The sequence below is a fragment of the Chroicocephalus ridibundus genome, chromosome 1, assembly GCF_963924245.1.
Source record: "Chroicocephalus ridibundus chromosome 1, bChrRid1.1, whole genome shotgun sequence".
In the NCBI taxonomy this organism is placed as follows: Eukaryota; Metazoa; Chordata; class Aves; order Charadriiformes; family Laridae; genus Chroicocephalus; species Chroicocephalus ridibundus.
Genome location: NC_086284.1, coordinates 110,741,310 through 110,753,827, shown reverse-complemented (window position 1 = coordinate 110,753,827; position 12,518 = coordinate 110,741,310). Strand labels below are relative to the sequence as shown.

Here is a 12,518-nt window from a genome sequence, read left to right as displayed (position 1 = left end):
GGTTTATCTACCCCTTCTTCGCTCCATTTTTTCTTCTCTGAAGAAATACAAAGAAATATGGAAGTCTGCTAAGATAGCTGAACCAATGTGGAACACCTAGCCTATGAAAACTTCAGCAACTGAGAAAAAGGCTGTAGAGCAGGGTTATTTATTTCACCAAATGCCTCTTGAGTCACTCTGGTAAGCCTCTTGGAAAAAAAGCACCAGCTCTATCGTAGTATACTGAACGAAAACAAAGCAAATACAGTGAAGAGACCATGATCCTCTTGCTCAGTGAAGATAACGGTTCTGCAGTTTGGTACTGTCTTTAAGCAAATTGTACACTGACACTTTATTATGATATGTTTTAAGGCATCATTTCAAGGACAGGAGTTTATTCATGTTGCACATCCTAGTAATCTACTGGAAAAGCGAAGGCAGCAAAAACCAGAAGAGAGCCCAGGTTTTAGTCTGGTGATACAAGAGAAATTATAGTTATCTGAAATTTGAATGAAAAGATACCTTTCTAATTCAAGGTTTCTAAATGTGCTGCCAGCTTTAATGCCCACCAGAAATCCTTTGGTTTGCTTCTCCAGGATCATCGTTTTCTACATTTCCTTAATGACAGAGAATACTCAAGCCTGACTGTAGACTTGCTAAGAGTGAAGGCTTGGAAAAGCACATATAGCAAAGAATCAATCAAAGCTTAAAACTGTGATGTTTGAATTTTGGTAGTGTGTGAAAGTCTCTAGGCTTTGCCCCTCAAAACCAAGGTATTTGATAGATGACTTAAGCCAGTGACATTTACAGTTATTTGCCTTAGGTACTGTATGTCGATTTGCTGTGTTATAAACTTGGGAATAATTATCTGCAATAGCTTCATTTTAAAATACCAAACAAATTAAGTCTCTCTGGCTTTTGAATATTCTTCTGTAATCACCACCACAAAAAGCATTAGAAATCTACCCCTTATTCTAGTCTCCTTCCCTATGTTTTAAATATGAATAACAGACGCAGAATGAGCTCTGAGTTAAATGGCCAGAAAGACACATATTCTCACTCAATGGCATAGTTCGATGATGTTTTGTCCTTGTAGTGGTATATGAAGTGCATTTCAGTACTGTCATTTTCTGAGCCTGTGATATTGATAAGCAAAGTCCCTTTGATACTTATATTCTGTTTATAGAAATGGAAGCTTTAGCGTTACTGAAATAATATTAATCCAAAATAACGTGGTATTTCTTGTAGCTTTTTAGCAGAGACATGCAGAACAACAGCAACAGCAGCTTTGTTCTTGTGTAGATCGTGACTAATTTAAAATCACAATCTTTGTGATACGATACTATGGCAAAAATATTTCCGGCAAAGACCTGATCATGCCAAACAGTCATAGAATCCTAAAATCATGGAATAGTTTGGGTTGGAAGGGACCTTTAAAGTTCACCTAGTCCAACCCCTCTGCCATGGGCAGGAACACCTCCCACTAGAACAGGTTACTCAAAACCCCATCCAGCCTGGCCTTGAACACTTCCAGGGATGGGGCATCCACAATCTGTTCCAGTGTTTCACCACCCTCATTGTAAAAAATTTCTTCCTAATAGCTAATCTAAATCTACCCTCTTTCAGTTTAAAACCATTACCCCTTGTCCTGTCACTACAGGCCTTGGTAAATAGTCTCTCTCCATCTTAAAAATTCCTTCAAGTATTGAAAGGCCACAATAACATCTCCCTGCAGCCTTCTCTTCTCCAGGATGAACAACCCCAACTCTCTCAGTCTTTATTCATAGGAGAGGTGTTGCAGCACTCTGGTAGTTTTTGTGGCCCTCCTCTGTGCTCGTTCCAACAGGTCCATGTCTTTCCTGTCCTAAGGCCCCCAGAGCTGAATGCAATACTCCAGATGGGGTCTCACCAGGGTGGAGCAGAAGTCAAGAGTCACCTCCCTTGACCTGCTGGCCACGCTTCTTTTTATGCAGCCCAGGATATGAGTGACTTTCAGAGCTGCAAGAAGATGCATCATTCTAATGTATAAAACAAGTTTTTTTCTAAAAAATGGTTGATTTTGTCTTTCTAATATTGTCAGAAAAGCATCACAGAGTTCCTTCTTAGGCAAAGCATGCCTTCTCACCATTTGCCTCCTCTTGTATGCCACATAATGATTTGTGGAAAATCAAACAGGACTTAGGAGGGACCAGAGCATGTCTAAGCTACTGTTGGTCTTGGTTTTAAAATATTTTGCTCTCTGGGGAATGACTATTTTTTTTTTTCTTATTTTATTTCTTCCAAAGAGATAGTCATGAAAGAGGGAGTTCTCAGAATAAACATTGGTTATTTTATATACAGATGTGCCTTTGGTAGAATTATTATATCCTGTTTCTGAAATGGGTGGAAATTTCCCTGTGTTTGTATCTGTTGAAGAGCTCTGGAAGTTTAACATTACTGACAAGAAAGAATTCTAAAGAAATCTTGTAATACTTGTACGCTCATGAGTAAAGAACCTTGCAAACTAGGGCAAGCAGGCAAAGTTTGCACTTAGCAGTAAGTGAAAGAATGCGTAGCAGAATGCAAAATGAGAACAATCATTTCAAAAAAGAGAAACTTTGAGAAGATCAGCATGTATGCTTAACAAACGCCGCTGTCAAGGACATGTTTATGAGAGCTCTGGCCTAAGAAAATAGATTTTTCATAGATAATGGAAAATCTGATGATTTTTGGTTTATGAGGGGCATGATGGCTGATAGCTTGACATTAAAAAAATATCTGAAATTACATCCGGAAAAAAATCTTTCATATTTCTGTGAAATGACATACCTTTGATCCTGCTGTGACTGGGATTTTGGGTCTGAGTGCATCTTGTGTGAGAACCCTGATGGTATTTCTTCACTCATTATTTCTGAGTAGGTGGTCTCACTTTTAGGCTGCAGTGTTTAACAATTTTAAACAAATATCTTTTTCCCACAATTTTGTTTGAATTTCCTCAAGGTGATACTGAAGTCCATATGTTTTTTTTATTCATGGAACAAGATCGTCCAAGAAAAGCTCTTGTGGGCCAGACTAATGATCCACCTATCCTGGTGCTTATTCTATGACAGTGGTAACAGGGCGTGCAATTCAGGAAGAGCATGTGGGCCTCCTTTCTCCTGTGATCCATTTCACTTGTACTCCCTTGGAATCCATTGTTTTTGGATTTGTGATGTTACAGGGGACAGCCCTACCTGTACCCTTCAGTATCTGTTTATGGACCTCCATGAATTTGTCCTTGAGCCTGAATTATCTGGAAGTTAATCCTATTGTTGTTCAGGGAATGAAGTTGTTAGGTGTTTGCATTTCTGAGAGTTAGCCTGACTTTTGGTTTCTGAGCACCAAGTAAGATGAAGAGGATTCATAACAACTTCTGCTATGGTAAATAACTCAGTGTTGAATTGTTCATGTTTGTGTGTTCAGTAATATTCCAAATATTCTGTAATTTGTATTTAGTTTGGGATCGACGGTGGTTTGGATGAAAACCTTCCCCAGTTATCCCCTGTCATAAGGAATTTTGTTCCACGCTTGTGTCACACAAAGACTTGTTCAAATCCTTGTATGTAAACAGGATTGATGAGAAGTGAAGAAAAACTTCATGAGTATGTGTTGGCTGAAAGTGAAACTCCTGAGATATCCAGTCCAGCCTGTTACTTGCCAACACCTCTGGGATAAACCTATTTATCTGTACTAGCACTTCCCTCACAAAGCAAAGAAATGCTGGTATAGTAGTATAGTGGTTGTTCCATTGTAGAGCTGATGTTTGGAGGATTTAAGGTAAATTCTTAAGATTCAGCAGTAGTCAATTTTTAAATATTAATCCACTGAGAGACCACAGAGTATGGTAACTGCACTGATTTGTCTATGGAGGTGAGGGAGAGTATCAACTTCCTTCTGATTTTAATTTGTTCTTTGTGAAGGAAAATTCTGTAGTTGTTCCACTGGAAAAGATGACAGAAATATGTATTTGTGATTGTTTGTTTGATTTTGATGTTTATCTTTTACTATTCAAATGTTTCAAGCTTCTTGCTTAGAAGATGTAGTTAAGCAGCTTCAATACAGATGGATTGCCAAAAAGCATCCTACCTCCTTCCCCAAGTCTACATCCTTTTATTTATGACTGATCAAAATTCAGCATCTTGTTTTCACTTCTCAATGTTGCAACAATCTGATTTCCTAAACTACCTGTTGCTCTTTCTCATGTTCTAGTCTAGAATATCCGTCGTCAAACTGCAATCCTGTCATATCATTACACAAACACTTGATTTTTGAGGGGAAATTTTGCTACTTCTAGTTACTGTGGGTTTTAAAGGTGTACTAGAAGAGCCATTTTCAATATCCAGTTCAAAAGTACTGGCAATTGGAATAATCCAGAGAAAACTTTGCAACTTGGAGACTGTGAGGAATAGAAACAGGATGTAAGTCTGAAAACACAGGGTCATATTTTTGGCTGTGATTGCATCTGCTATTATGTAATGTGATTTTTAAAAAGGAAATGAAAGAGATGGTAATGTATATTAATAAGCCACAAAATAAGCTATTCAGTTGATCCAGTATAGATGTCTCCAACTGAGGTATTCGTTTAGACATGGTCAGTGAAGAGTATTTCTAGGGCACAACAGATTTCATCCAGTCAGAATCTCTAAAAATAGAGCAGATGACTCGTGCTGGCAAGTGTCTCTCTAATTATAAAAGGGGCCTGTGGTGACTAGCTCAGAGGTGCTGCTTAAAGCTAGGTAAGATCAATTTCACCTAAAATGAGCGAGACACCAATGTGATATGTCCATAAACCAGGTTTATGCCATTTTAAAATGTATCAAGTTAGACCTTTCAGGTAGTGAAATAAAATTATTAATGCCTCCCTGTCAGGCGCTGCAACAACCTCCCCAGGCATACTGCCTAGCATTCAGAGCACCCAGGTGCAGGAAGCTTGAACTTAGTTGTAAGAAATAGAGAAAGGCTAGTAAAATGAATAGTGGGAAGGGAGAGATTATTGTGAGGATACTCAAGGCTTTATTTCTCTTCAGTAAAATAAAGGCCAAGAGAAAAGATATGCTGCAGGGAGCGGAGAATTGCAAGCAAAGGAGAACAATCATTTAATCTGAAGAACAGAGTTGGGACAGAAATAACTGTCAGAAAACCAGACTGAAAGTTAGAGGATTTCTATCTATCAAACCGGTCGCATTCTGGAGAAGCCTCCCAATAAGTTGGTCAGGTTTTGTTTTCCCACACACGTCTTAACTGTTTGCAAGGTGGAAAATGATACGTTTATGAAACGGAATGCGAAACACGGTTGCCTCTGATAGCAGGAGCCTGGACTGAATATGCCACCACTTTGAACCTAGAAGGGGATGTGTATGCATGACTGCACTTATTGAAGTGACAGTAATTATGCTGTAGATATGCCTATACTATCAATGTGAATATGTTGTGGTGCTTCCTTAAACTTGTAATTAATACTAATTGAGCTCTCAGAAACTAAAGTGCCCCTCGTTTAAAAATCCTATGCATTTGCTGAATGTAACAACATTTTACTAACTTATCCCACTGCTTGAAAAACTCCATGTTAATGGAAGCAAAGGACTAAATGGGATGTGTTGGTAACAAACAGCTCAGTGGAGCTCATACTGCATAAACTAAGCATCTTTGGCAGAATACTGCTTCTCTACGTGTGTTTTCCTTTGGTATTATGTTTATTGTACTAGAAATGTGATTATAGACTAATACTTTTCCTAATAAATTCTGCTAAACACAGGTTTGTGCTTGCTGTGAAGATGTTAGTACAGAGAAGAATTATAGGTTTTGCGCATAATTCAAGCTATACATTTTCTAACAATCTAGAAAAAGAGTTTTCAGATGCAAAATTCAGTCTGAAAAATGCCAATGGTTGCCACTTTATAAAAAAAAAAAAAAGTAATAAAACCGTGACTTTATTTGCATACATAGCTCAGCACACAATTGAACGTGCAGCCAGCAAGAGAGTGTCCCCAGGTTATAAGGCGAGGAGAGGCCGTGGGGCCTGCTGGAGAGAAGATGGCGGGGGAGTAAAATAAGTTACCTTCTTTGTGGCCCGCTGTCTGCCTGTGTCCGCTGCAGCCCTTGGAACAGCAGGGTCCGAGGGCAGGCCCCATGCTGGCCACGGCTCGGACGGGCCAAGCCTTGCGGTACCGGTTTGTTTTGTTGCTTAAGCTGCTGGTATAGGACAATTTCCTTAAGGTTACTAACCTGTTGAAGTTCCTCAAGCCTTGAAAAACAATCTTCCTCTTTTTTTTTTTTTCCTTTTTTGTCTGTGTATTTTGTAATTATGGGATATAACATTGCGTCTTTCTTTGAAACGGGGTTAATTTTAAAATGACCAGGTGAAACGCATAGACTCAGCTGGTTTATTGCGCAAGTCCCGTACCCTTGTTCTGACATCCTGCCTCTCTTCCAGGGGTATGGCTGCCTTCCCCTTTCCCAGCGGGGCCCTGTTTGCCGCCTCACCAGCCGCAGGTAAGCCTTGAGACTGTCACCCGATGCTTTAGTTGCCAGGCCACCCTGACCAACCTCAGGCACGTGGTACCGCGGGCAGTGCCGCTGTGCTCCATCCCACGGCGGCTTTCCTGGGACAGAGTTAGGACACACTCCCTCTGCATTTGAAATGGCTCCCCAGGAGCACAGCCCTGGAGCTTATCCTCATGGCACGTGGCTGCCGGGGTGCGGGGCTGGCCGTGGGCGGCAGCTGGGGACAGCCGCCCTGCCAGCCCCGTGCCAGGCTGCCTGGGTGTCCCTCAGGCCGAGGCCTGTGCCCCGCAGCAAGGCCAGGCTGGGCCCTGCTGTGATGGAGGCAGGGCCAGGCCCGCCGTAGTGGCCGGCACCCACAGCCCCAGCCCAGCTGGGATGGTGCGGCAGGGCCCCCAGGCTCACTCTGGTGGGGATGTTGCTCAGCACTGGCAACACCCGGCCTGGGTCTAAAATCCCAGTGCCGTTACATTTGATGGGAGTTTTGTCATTGTCTTCACTCTGATGAAAATTTCCCCATGAGTTTCTAAGGAAGGTTAAGTGGCAGCCCTCTCACTCGTGGGAAGGCTGGGATAGCCTTGGTGCGAGTCAAAATATTTTTCCTTACAGATGGGACTAATTGCTTCATGCGTTTCACAGAGAGTGATAGCGTTTCAAACCAGAATGTGACATTGGACCATGTAGTTAAAACTCTTTTAACTTTTTTCTATTTGGTGCTGTTGTTCCCTTGTATTTTGTCTTTGAAGCAGGAAAAGATTTATTTTTAATGTAATCCACTAATTATCTTCATAGCAAGAGTGATTAATTCCTGAAACAGTAAAAAATTGTGCCTTTCACCTGATTTAAATTTGACTAACTTCAAGTTAGTCAAATGGCTTTGAGTCATAGTTTTCTGCTGGGACCTACAGATGGTAGTTGTTTGCCTGTAATCATGCTACATATTTGTTCGAATCAGCTAAAATAGATCTGATATCTTTTAAGACTTTCACTTTAGCACATATTCTCCAGTGTTCAGTTTTTGTTGCTCTTCCTTCACCTCTGTCTTTTTTCCCCATATCCTTTTCCAAATACACAGGATTTTCTAAACATTACTGTAGGATTACTACTGGTACTGCAGCTGGAGTAAAAAGCAGTTGTCTGTAACTCCTACTTTACTGGGCCTTTGAAAGTCGCAGGACTGTGCTAACTAAACTCTATGCTGGAACCTTCTGTTGAATGGTGGGTCCCTGATCTTACTGCGTCCACTTCAACAATGACTCATCCAGTTTGTCTTTCTGATCTAAGGATGGATTTTGAGTGCATGGTTATTCACACAGGTTTGCTTTCTCCACTTAAAACCATTTTGGCTAGGTTCATACTAGAAATTCCTTATTACTTTTCCTCTTCCTTCAGACATTAGGAATAACTTACATTTATGGTGGATTCTGCTCATACTTCCAACTGATGTGAAAGTAAGATCTTAGAAGAATATCAAGCCATAATGGAAAGTTTATTAAAAAGTCTTTTGAATTATACTATATCTAGAGATCATCTTCAGTTCAAATGACATTGATTTGGGATGCCAGGCATCTAGTACACATCCATGTAAATTGTATTTTACATTTTTCATTTATGTAGAGGAGCTGGTTATGAAACGTGAAATATTCAGGCATATTAGCCATAAAAGTGAAGGACAAGTATGGCTGGCTGCTTAATGTTGAATTAGTAGAAAGTAGTCATATCACTGTATTTGTGAAAAGCAGTGATTCAGCAGTGTATTTCAACTGGAGCAGGTAATAGAAGCCTAGCTTTTCTATTAAATAAATTGAGCTTCATTGCAGTGACATTCCAAAAGCCAGGCTTGATGGCAACACTCTTTGGCTTTCCTTCACTTTCTTCCTCTCTCTTCCCAAACGCTTTGCCATCATCCTTTCTTTCCCTCCTGCTTATGTTTCCACCTTTTACTGTGAATCTTTCATTATGTCTTGGTTCCTTTCTTTCATTTTTATGTGTCTAGGATCAGTCTCTTTTTCACTCTCTCTTTCTTGTTTTCTCTCAAGCTTCTGTTTGTCCATAAAATCTGGGTATATTTTTTTGCTTTATTTTTGTGGGTTTTTTCTTTCCTTCACTGTACTTATTTGTTTTGTGTAACTGGAGATGATTTTGCTCTACTTTGTCTTTCTACCAAAAAACTAAAAATCATGAAACAAAAAAGGATCTAAATCTGTGCTTGCAGGATAGTGGAAGCCAGCTGTCCAAACAGACTGTGTATTTGGTCATAAATTTATTGAAAGATGAGTGTGTTTTATTAATAAGAATGTGCATTTTGATATTTTCTTTGCAGGCAGCATAGAGCTGAATATAAACCCACTTAATCATTCTGAATACTAATATTAGTAGAATAGGAGTGAAGTTCCTCTTTTTAGAATACATGAAATTTTCTTCTGGAAAATTTCTTTCAAAAATAAGGAGGAGTTAAAGAAATAAAAGGCAAGCAATAATCTTTTGGCTGGAATCTATGGATGAGATGCTCCCAAAGATGGATATCCAACAGAGCAGTCCCCATCCACCGCATTACGTTATTTTTACAGTGCCTGGACTATGCTGAATTTTTTTTTCCTATTCTTACCAGTAGAAGCAATTTTTAGCTTCCACATTAAAGGCAATTTAGCCTATATGTAATATAGCATGTTCTGCCTGCAATATTTTTGCTGTAGATGATATGCTGAATTTTTCATAAGTCAAGAAGTCTGCACACTGCATATTTTTGTCAAACAATTATGCACAAGATGTTTTCCATTTTTCCCCCTTCTTTGGAGTCCTTTACTCATTTTAATTATTAGCGTATATTGTAAAAGATTAAGTGTATTATGCAATTGAAAGTTACCCAGTCATTTCTGTTTGGAATTATTCTTGGAAAAAGACAATGACTGGAAATAACACCCATATTTCTCAAATTTGACGAAATTACAGTATACTGAAAAAATAACAATATGGGATGATGCATGTTTTTAAAAAAACCTTGTAGGATACACTGATCAAAGTTGAGCTTAGCTGTTAGTAGTAAACTTTATCCTCCAATTTGTCATTAAATAGAAGGAAACTGGAATAACTCTACATGTTGAAAAAAACCAGCATTTCCCTATTACGGAAAACCCCAAATATAAAGAATGCCATTGTTTGCTGCACATGTGGCAACCAGTCTGGTTTATATTAAGTTGAAGTTACTGCCATCTGGTGGGGAAAATAGTATTATATCACTACAGTTGGAAGCAATTCTGTTAGGGTTACTTTCTTTATGTGTATGTGAATATTGTGTGTATGTATACGCACCTATATAGAGATAGATGTAGATATATCAATATATAATATTGATTGGTTTGATTTTAAAGGAATTTGAAAATATTCAATGATACAGAATAGCCTGCTGAATCAGGGATTAGTCAAGGGTATAAAAATCTGTGAAAAAAAATAAGGAAAATGTAACAGGTAAAGCAGATAGACGTGCAAAATGTGTGTTGCAGTACTCTCAGTGCACCCACACTTCTGGCCTAGATTAACATAGGTAATCATGTACAAAACTTGTCCCTAGAAAATTCCTTTGTACTTTGCACAGCTGGAGATTTTACATTTTGTGCAGTGTTTTGTGTAGCACTTCCTATTTAGAGACGGCCACTAATTATTGCTGCAGAAACATCTGGGCTAGCTCTGCTTTAGTGCTCCATTCTTTACTTAGATTTTCTCTTTGGTGCAGCAAGTTTGTTCCTCCTTGAGTCTTGACATATACTTGTGTTAACTATTGTTTGATTCTTGAAGGATCAGCCCAATAGGAATGGATTTGTATGAGTAGTGCATCAGGGAAGTCTGTGGGGCATCTTACAGATATAAAGTTAATTAGATTGTTTACTCAAGGAGCTAACACTCTTACATTAGATGTAACAGTGCAGTGAATGATAGGCAAAGTGGTAGTAGGAGAAGAGAGTTGGGAGACAGTGTCAGATACCTATCTTTAATAATAAATTTCTCAGTAACCATATGAGGAAAACAACTACTATCCATAACTTGTTATTTTTTCACTGTTATAGTGTCTGAAGAGTCCAGACAAGATTAGGTTTGCTTTATGTACAAATATTAAATTGGCTTTGTCCTTGTCGTATGCTGTGAGTGCTCCTTTGCTCTTAATCTGCAGAATAAATTGCCATTTTTGCTACTAAGAAGGCACATTTTACCAGGTTTGTATCAAAAGTGTATCTTTAACGGGCATCTTCTCATGCTAAGCGTCCAATAAAAATTTAGGGGATCCAAGAGTCTCACGAGGTGCATAGTGGCACTATCAAATTCCCAGCACTGCTGCATTGTCCAAAGCCCTCCAGCTGCATGCTTAGCCTCCGACGGCAGCCCAGCTTTTATCAGTGTGCAGGTGCTGGGGTTGGCTGAGGTAAGGCTAGAGGAGGCATTCATGGCTGCAGCGTTGCTCAGGCTTGACTGTCTCCAGGCCCTCAGTGACACATGGTTAATGATGAACACCAGGACTTCAGTGGAGTTGAGGCCGCTGGACTCTGAGTCCTGCTAATTCCAGGTCACTGAGGAGGCTAGCTTCAGGTGCTTATGAACATCATACCTTATGCTGAGCTGGACAAGTCAGTGGCAGAGTAACATTAGATTTCTCTTTAAAGGGATAACCAAATGCTGACATCCTCTACTGTCTTACGAGAAGTATATTATTCCGGTGACATTCTCTCTGTTGTATTATGTTTTTTTGGGGGGGTGGTGGGTGCGGAATCTTTCTTCCACTGTGGAAATCTTGCTTTGGTGGGCTTTATAATGCTGTAGTCTGGACCAGTGTTTTGTTTCTTGGTTGCTTACTGTCCTCAACAGTGACATCCCAAAGAGGCCTGCTAAATGCTTGTCTGATTGCATGTTACATTCCAGTAGACTGCCTAGCTTGAGTTGCAGGAGCTCACTTGGTTGATAATATTTGGGGTTCTGCTTCCTATATAGGTGGAATTTCCATTCCTGTCCTATTCAGAGCAGTTTATGAGCTTCTCCATTTATACATTTACAAAGTGCTTGGTCAAGTCTGGTTTGTGTGGAAGCCATATTCTTCTTGCTCTTGTAGTCATGAAAACTCTGTTTCCAAAACAATGAGTGAAGGGGCCCTACAGTTTTGTGAATTCCTTCATCCTTGAATCTAATTAAGCAAAAAAACTAACGATACTGACTTTCTGTACATCTCTTAGTCGTTACTGAATGGGTTAAGAATGGTTGCAATAAAAGATATTTCTCGTATCTCATTTTTCTTGTTTATTTTGTTTAAAATTCTTTTTCACTTGGTTGGGTTTTGCTGCTTGTTGTAGTTTTGTGTTTGTATTTTGTCTTTTTCCTTTTTCTGAACTCTCTAGGAGTCAGAATCCTGCCCAGATAGTATCTTTCAAAAGGAAAACCATTGACCTTGTAATCCTGTCATTCTGCTTTTAAGACTACGTTGCACATGCAGGTGTCTGATTTCTTCATAGGTTTTAGAGGAAGTACTTTTTCATGACTTTGCAATGTAATTGCTTAATTGTTTTTCAAGGAGACAGACACTTTTTGCACAGTAAGACTCTTACTGGAAAGGTTTAACAGTAAGAGTTAGAGCGCTGGGTGGTACATGACCACATATTAAGGAAGTGCCTCAAACTCAAGCTCACAGCTTGAACCATGCAGCACAAAAGCTCTCTCTGACTTAGTTTGGTTTGCACAAGGCAGAAAAGTGGAAAAGCTTTCAGAAGGAAAATAATCCCCAGTTCCCTCTTCCAGTCTTCAGCTCTCAACATCAAGGCCACTTTGTGCTGTATGACAGAAGTACCTAGGTTCATTAGCTCTTGATTACAGAACTGGCTGCTTTTTCTTTTCACTACTGCTGATAAAATGACCAGCAGTTAACCATCTTGGAAATCCTGGTGGCACTAAGGTGCAAGCTTTTTGGAATACCTTTTTCTCTGTCTATCTCCTCCCCCCTCCCCTCCCCTTTCCCCCTCTTCTCCCCACCCCCCATATGG

General features: G+C 39.7%; 1 long non-coding RNA gene across 1 annotated transcript in view; it reads left to right on the top strand.

Annotated features, from left to right (window-relative positions):
• LOC134521181 (uncharacterized) overlaps nt 1-12,518 on the top strand; it is a 363,047-nt gene that overhangs the window by 96,915 nt on the left and 253,614 nt on the right. The window contains exon 4 of the long non-coding RNA XR_010072674.1: nt 6,431-6,489. This is a non-coding gene — a long non-coding RNA (uncharacterized LOC134521181). The remainder of the gene's footprint in view (nt 1-6,430; nt 6,490-12,518) is intronic.